This window comes from Temnothorax americanus, unplaced genomic scaffold (assembly GCF_048541705.1).
Source record: "Temnothorax americanus isolate GAGA-0224 unplaced genomic scaffold, ASM4854170v1 Scaffold70, whole genome shotgun sequence".
Classification (NCBI taxonomy): domain Eukaryota; kingdom Metazoa; phylum Arthropoda; class Insecta; order Hymenoptera; family Formicidae; genus Temnothorax; species Temnothorax americanus.
Genome location: NW_027509793.1, coordinates 766,562 through 772,462, shown reverse-complemented (window position 1 = coordinate 772,462; position 5,901 = coordinate 766,562). Strand labels below are relative to the sequence as shown.

The 5,901-nt window shown below is 38.0% G+C and overlaps 1 pseudogene across 1 annotated transcript; it reads right to left on the bottom strand.

Moving 5' to 3' along the window:
* Positions 1–697: 697 nt before the first annotated feature.
* Positions 698–5,901, bottom strand: LOC143906412 (xanthine dehydrogenase/oxidase-like; annotated as a pseudogene). Its single transcript, XR_013259508.1, has 11 exons — positions 5,706–5,901; positions 5,323–5,620; positions 4,614–5,132; positions 4,209–4,392; positions 3,594–3,890; positions 2,991–3,426; positions 2,624–2,752; positions 2,394–2,524; positions 1,738–2,104; positions 1,237–1,347; positions 698–954 (listed from the first exon to the last, which is right to left on the bottom strand). The product of XR_013259508.1 is annotated as a xanthine dehydrogenase/oxidase-like (transcript).

Genomic DNA, 5,901 nt, shown 5'->3' with positions numbered 1-5,901 from the left:
ACTCGATTGCACGCTGAACAATATCGTTTGCAACGTTGAATTTTATAGTGCGCAGACATAAAATAACCATGACTGAAGTAGGGGACATTAAATCCATGATTATCCTCCCAATTATCAATATCATCACAGTCACGTTCGAAGGTTCTTTGAAGCATCAATAGATGATCAGGATTATTGAGACGGCCAGGGTACATATACATACGTATCGAATTGTTCATCACCACCAATTCGACGTATTTCCCAATACCTGTATGAATCTTAATGTATGTTGCTTCACAATCATAGAGCTGTTCACAAAATTTAAACGCCCAATAGCGATAGTCAACAATAGGTCTAATATGATACGGCACAACGTCAGCACGGCGAGCTGCACGTGATTCTTCCTCGCTAACGCACTCGTTCCGCAGCCGTCCCAGTTATAAGGAGAATTGGTATTGATAACGACTCTTTGTCTAGCGAAGCGTTGACCGGTTCCGCGTATACCGAGTTCGCGATCGTGAAGAAACTGCACCGGCGATATTTGCACATCCGTCAATTTCACTCCTTGATCTTCTTCACGCAAACCATCGGTGATATCTGTTGTAATACATTCCATTATTAAATCATCGTCAGATTTTGGAGGCTTCACAGATTTCTCTTCAACAAAGAGAAATTTATGAAAAAAAATAAAAACGTGCATAAATGTCGTGCATTTATAAAAAATATTTACTATAAAACAGAAGTTGTATCTTAATTATGTTTAAAACCTAATAACTAACTAAATTATCTTGGTCCCGTTATACCCTAAAACCTCATGTAAACTTATTCTAATTAAAAAAATAAACCGAACACAAATAAATATAAGATTATTTTAAACAAAGTTAATTTGTAAATTTCATTTTCACTCTCACAGGACCATATTATCTTTGCTGGTTAAACCGTTTAGAAGTATACGTTCATTGGTGTACGGTGGATCTGCAAAATTATAAAAAATAAATAAGTACATATATTACATAACAATATATATTATAAGAAAATGTTCACCGACTGTGTTGAAAAAAAGAAGAAAAAGAGAGTGAGAGAGAGAGAGAGAAGGGGGGGGGGAGAGGAAGAGATCTTACATTTTGCGGCGAAAAATGATTCACATTTATTGAAAAAAATGCACAAATTAAAGCAAGCCACAAAATTAAATGATTTTTCATGTATATTATCAACTCATACAAATGTACCGTTTACATCCATGCTCTTAAGACTTACCTAATTGGTACCACACATCTTTACCTCCCGCCTCCGCCCTAGCGGAGTTCAATGCATTACGTATCGCGATCGGAATTACGCAACTCATGCAAAGCGGTGGTTCACCAGTTGCTGCAAAAGAATTTTTAGAATTAATAGGCATTCGATTTTTCAATCTTCTCAGATCTAGTATCTCTTATGGTAGGGAGAATTTTTAATTTTAATTTAAGAAGAAATTTGCGAGATAAAATTATGAATTTCAAATTCTTTGTAATAGTTAAATTCTTGTATTCCATTTGATGTATTTTTATTAAAATATTACTTATTAATGATTAAGAAACTCTTCAAACCTCTTACGTGTGTTTTAAAATTTTTGCAAAGAGATTATCCAAAAGCTTTTCGTATGCGTACATATAGGGAATATTCAGCTCTTGTTACATATTCATGTAGGAAATATTCAAGTTTTGTTTTTATTATAAATGGAGATTCGAGAACGCGAAAGGATAAAGTTTTAGATTTCACCTTTTGAACGAAGAACACCAAATGTGTTGACCGAGTTTTTAAGCAAAGTTATGCGGAAATCCTCGGGAATATCCTTCACTCCTGGCGGTTTGTAATGATAACACATACCCAGGTTCTGTCATTCGTTAATACTCCTGTTTTAGGATCGTACACCAGATCCTCAGAAGTCCAGTATCCTATTCCCATCACGAAAGCTCCTTCCACCTGACCGACGTCGACCTCCGGATTCAAGCTTACCCCGGCGTCTTCCATCAAATCGACCCTCCTGATAATATGCTGGCCGGTTAACAGATCGATTTCAACTTCGGCAATGGTAACACCGTAAATGGAATAAGGCTTGAGCGTATCATCCTGCGTGGGCGCGTACCTGGGTGGGGGTAAGTGTAATGCATCATATTTAATGGAACAGAAAAATTCAAATTGAAATAATTTTGATAACGATATTGTTCAAGTTCATTCAGAGAAAGTACAGATGGGACATTAAGCTGCACAATTTATCGCAAGCTTCTAATTCTTACAAAAAATATGATAATTATTCTTTTCGAATAAAAAGCGGTATCTTTTTTCGGAAAGATGTTAAAGAGTTCGATGACATAATATTTGCGCACAATAACAATGTATTATTATTGTGTTAAATGCAACTTAATAATGCTTACATATGACGCGCGCATAAATCAACATCCTTTAGATATGCAGTAAAAACAAGTTCCTGCCAGCTTGGATTCTTCATATCTTTTTTTATCGGCTCGAGTCTCTTCAGGATTTGTTTACAGGCCTGAATCGTGGCCTAAAATCAATGCAACGATCGTTTTTATTAATCAATTTATTATGCATGAAATCGCGTTATTTTCCGAAGCATTGGAGGCGGATTAAATAGTGTTCTTACATATGCACTGGCCTCGCTAGTAATACTGCCTCCGGTAACCGTATTGTTGGGCGTTATTATATTATTGGTTGGTTTGACGGTGACTAAACTTAGGTCGATACCGAAAGTGTAAGCCGCCACTTGCGCAACCTAAAGAGAATATTATTTTTATTTAAATAGGAATAAAATACAAGCCACACACTAATTAATTATTTGCAAAATGTATAGGTGACTCCAAAGAAATAAAATTATGAACGTCTATAAATAACTCTTTCGAATCCATTTAATTGTGCTTAATGACATTATTAATTATCGTATAAATAATTTAAAAAATTTTATTGAATTTAATCAGGTAAATTAGGAAATAAACTTCACATTTACAACGTACCTTGGTATTTATACCTTGGCCGCATTCAATGCCACCGTGCGTCACGCAAACTGTACCATCGCGAGCGCAGACGGACACCATAGCATTGAACTGACCGAAATATCCGAGTGAATATTTCATAGGTACCAGGGCAATACCCTTTTTCTTCCAGCGATTCTCATTGTTGAACGTCTCAACGGCCCGCTTCCGCATCTCATAATCGGCCGATTTCGACAAATCCTTTATCATGGATTCTAACGCGGCCTTATCCACGTCGTTCATATTAGCCAATCTGACCTTTAGCGGATCTTTTTTCGTCACTTTCGCGATGTGTTCCATTATATTTTCAGTCATGGCCACTCCTTCCGTGGATCCTGGCGCTCGACAGTATGTGTTTGACGGTAAATCGGTTCGCACTTCGTATCCATTGAGGGTCCAATTGTCGTTGATGTAACAACTGTAAATAATTGGCAACAATAATTGTTGACGCGTACAAACGTGGAAAATTAATAAGATTAACAAAGTCTATCAACAAGTTGTAGAGCATTTTAATATTCAATTTTATTTGAGATAAAGTAATTACTCAATCACAAGTAACTATTTTAATTTTCTAAATATAAATACCTTCCGATGTGATGCACTACGACAAAAGCGTGGGGATCGTTGAAGTTGAGGCCGCAGTTGCCCCAATGTTTCGAGTCGAGATGTTGAATAACTCCCTCGTCGTCTACCCCGACTTCGTATTCTTGGCGCGCAGCAACTCTTTTGCCCTGCGATTGCATATTGCTCTCGATAGTCGTGATGAATCGCGCTGGGCGATTCAATTTGTGACACACCAACGCGCAGGTACACGAGACTGCCGCGTTCCGCGAGATTTTTGAACCGTATCCACCGCCGATTCGCCTCACAGAGACATTGATGCTACGATAAAAATTAAATTCAAGCGATTGTTACGCTAATTAAATTTTATTTCCGGCAATCTCTTTTAATTAATTTTTTTTTTTTTAGAAGAGATAGAAGCATGCCCACTTTGATTAATTCCAATTTTACACCAAATAATCTGTTTTATTAACTTTATCAGAACGTTCACCAAAATCCGGTAGACTAATATTAAATTTGTTATGATATGAAGTTTCAGTATTAGGAAAACGTGTGCAAGTACTTCGGCACAGTTTGTGTAAAGTTAGAACTATTAATGATACTCTTTCTTAAGACAATCGCGAGAGATTAATAAATTACCTATTATTTTTAACACCAAGGACATTTGCAATCGATATTTGAATGAGATCTGGCCATTGCGATGTTGGATAGACGTCCATACCGTCCTCCGCAGGAATGCATACGCAGGCCTGAGTTTCCATGGTATAGTGATACTGAGGGCCGGCATGAAAAACGCCCTTTATCGTATGTTTAACATTATTTCCTATAAAATAACAGCAAATGTTAATAACAGGAATGCGATTACTTCAGTATATCATGCGCAATTCTGACGATTAGCAGCAGCTATTTATACGACTTTCCAATTATGCAGATAATATAAATTCCTCAAGTTATATTTTCAGTTATTTTTATTCTTTTTGATTAATAATCGTATGGTCGATAGTTTTCAATTATATCTTCTATCTCGAGTGTCACTTTCTCTACCTTTCTTTTTCGCTGGAACGCTCATGCTATGCATGAATCTGGTCTCGTCTTTCGTGGCGATCGCATCCTCAACGGTTATCACCGGCTTCCTCTTCAGAGTCTCAGTGTATTTGATTTCCACTAACTTTGCGGCTTCATTGGCCAGATTATGCGTCTCGGCGATGATCACGCCGACCGGCTGACCGGCACAGAGTACTTCCTTTTCGGCGAACAACAACTCGTCATTTATCAACATCATCAACTGATCAGCAGCCGAGATACACAAATTCTTGCCAGGTATGTCTTGAGCGGTGAAGAACGCCACTACTCCCTTCATAGCAAGTGCCTTGCTCGGATCTATGCTGTTTATTTTACCATTAGCGACTTTCGTAAGTACGTAAGCGCAGAATACTTCTCCAGGATACGGTGGTAGATCATTGCAATACTGAGCCTCGCCCGATGTTTGCTGGATCGCCTCCAACTTTACCGTAGGCTTGTTCACTGGCCATGTATTTTTGTCCGTGTCATAGTCCTGCGTGCCTGTGATCAGATTTTTTTCGATTAAGTCAAAGCATTTTACAATTTTAAAAGCGAACGCAAGATATATTTTTCAATCTTTAATTTGTTTTATTTTTTATAAGAAAACAAAACGAATTTTTGAATCCTCGTGGACGTAGAAATTCTTAAACAATGTATATTCTCAAAAATTTGACCGTCACTTCATGCCTACCTGAAGAGAGATCTCGTTTTAACATGGAACCTCCACTGCGAAGTTTTGAATTCAAATTCTCCGGCTTGATGCTCAACACAAATTTGTAAAATAAACCTTCGGCAAGAGTCTTGCGAAATTCCGGCGAACCATCCGGCAGCACATGATCAGGTTGCAACTCGTTATGCAACGTTTCCAAGGCTATCTTCAGCACTTGCTTGTCAAGGATAGATTTACCCACCAGCAGTTCTTCTGTCCTTTTCGCGTGCAAGAAATGCTCATTGACGCCACCGAAGATGATGTTAGGCTTCTCTAGCACCTTCGCGTGAAATATTGTGAATATGCTGAACGAGTGACTAATGATAGTGTAATATGTGTAATATAATTCGAAAAGATTTTTTTACCTTGCCGCCGCCGTCGAGTTTGAAGAGGAAACCAGCGTTGATGTGCGCATGGGCGTTCTGAGCTCTAGGCATGATCTTGTAAGATCTGTATTCGTAATCGTCGGATAGTGCTGGTAACGCCACGCTATAGATTATCTTGTGACGCATATCTGTCTTTAAAAAATCCTGCAGCATTATGTTTTAGGAAAAGGGGGTA